Source organism: Dipodomys spectabilis, unplaced genomic scaffold, assembly GCF_019054845.1.
Source record: "Dipodomys spectabilis isolate Male_0828 unplaced genomic scaffold, ASM1905484v1 ptg000023l, whole genome shotgun sequence".
Taxonomy (NCBI): domain Eukaryota; kingdom Metazoa; phylum Chordata; class Mammalia; order Rodentia; family Heteromyidae; genus Dipodomys; species Dipodomys spectabilis.
In genome coordinates this window covers 4,863,867-4,865,174 of record NW_024870700.1, presented here as the reverse complement: position 1 = coordinate 4,865,174, position 1,308 = coordinate 4,863,867, and positions in this window count along the sequence as shown.

The following is a 1,308-nucleotide window of genomic DNA, read 5'->3' as shown; positions in this document are numbered from 1 at the left end:
TGAGCTGAAATACAAACAAACAAAATCAAAAACCAAAACCAAAACCAAAAAACCTTGATCCTTTTAGTCTCGGTGCCCAGATGGACTTTTAGCCCTGCTCCAACGTCCTCTTGGACTAGGTTAAGGAGGAGTTTTCAAGTCTTGCAGGACTTGTCCCTTGTGCCAGCCAAGGAGCTAAAAGGTCCAGCTGGCTGCCTTTCCTCCTCCTCTTTCTCCCAGCAGGATGAAAAACTACATCACCTCTTTTCCCTAGGAATACAACACTTCCCACTGCTCTCCTCCCCTCCGCTCCCTTCCCCTCCCCCCTGCCTTTCTCAGGGCTGCCGCAGTTGCCATGCCAATAAGGTTCCCATGGTTACTAGGAAGAGCCGTGCATTCCCATAGGCAGCTCCCATCTAGCCAAAGAGAAGGGGGACCATTATTACTCCTAGGGTATAGAAAATAGATTAGAAAGACAGAAGGGATCTCAGTCGAGAAGCTGTTGGGGGAAGAATCTAGTTTAGCTCTGAAGTCTCCAGGCTGAAACTTGGATCAAATCTTGCTGTCTCTACTTGAGTCTTCTTTTCCCTAAACCTAGAGAATGAGGCGCCTGGCACTGGTTCAAGTACATTGTTTTGCCTAGTGTGGGGTCCAAATAGGCACCACATTGTGAGGGTCCTGTTAATATGTAAATAACTAATATATTTGGGCTCTTTGTCTCACAAGGACATTGACAAAATGCAAAGCATGCGCTGCCTGTCTTCAGCTGATTGTCTTGATAGAGAATCTGCTTTTCACCTGGTATTCTGTGGTATTCCTCCCTACCCTGACTACCTTTGACTTTTTGTCACTTTTTGTGTGTTTTTTTCTTTTTCCTACCTCCCAAAGTTTGTTTTACTAAAATATAAGTAATTTCAATATAAAAATAAAAATAATAAAAAAATCACAGTTCTAAAATCCAAATATTTATTTCTTTAAAAAAACAGTTTTTACATTTTCTTTTATCTTTTCATGGACAATAATTATACATATTTGCACAGTACAGCATGATAGAAGTACATATGCAATAATCAAATCCAGTAATTAGCTTTCCCACCTCTTTCAACATTTATTGTTTCTTTGTGCTGGGAATCTTCAAATTCCTCTCTTCTAGCACTTCATAAAATATAGGGGCTAGCAAATATTACCTAAAAGTCAGTGTAGCTAATCACTCCCAGTACTTTAGTCCAGCAAAAGAATTCAAGCAATACATGGATGGAGTGAAAGTGATCGGAAAGTTAATGAGGAAAGTACTGAAAATTTGCCATCTTTGACAATGATTTTTACCCC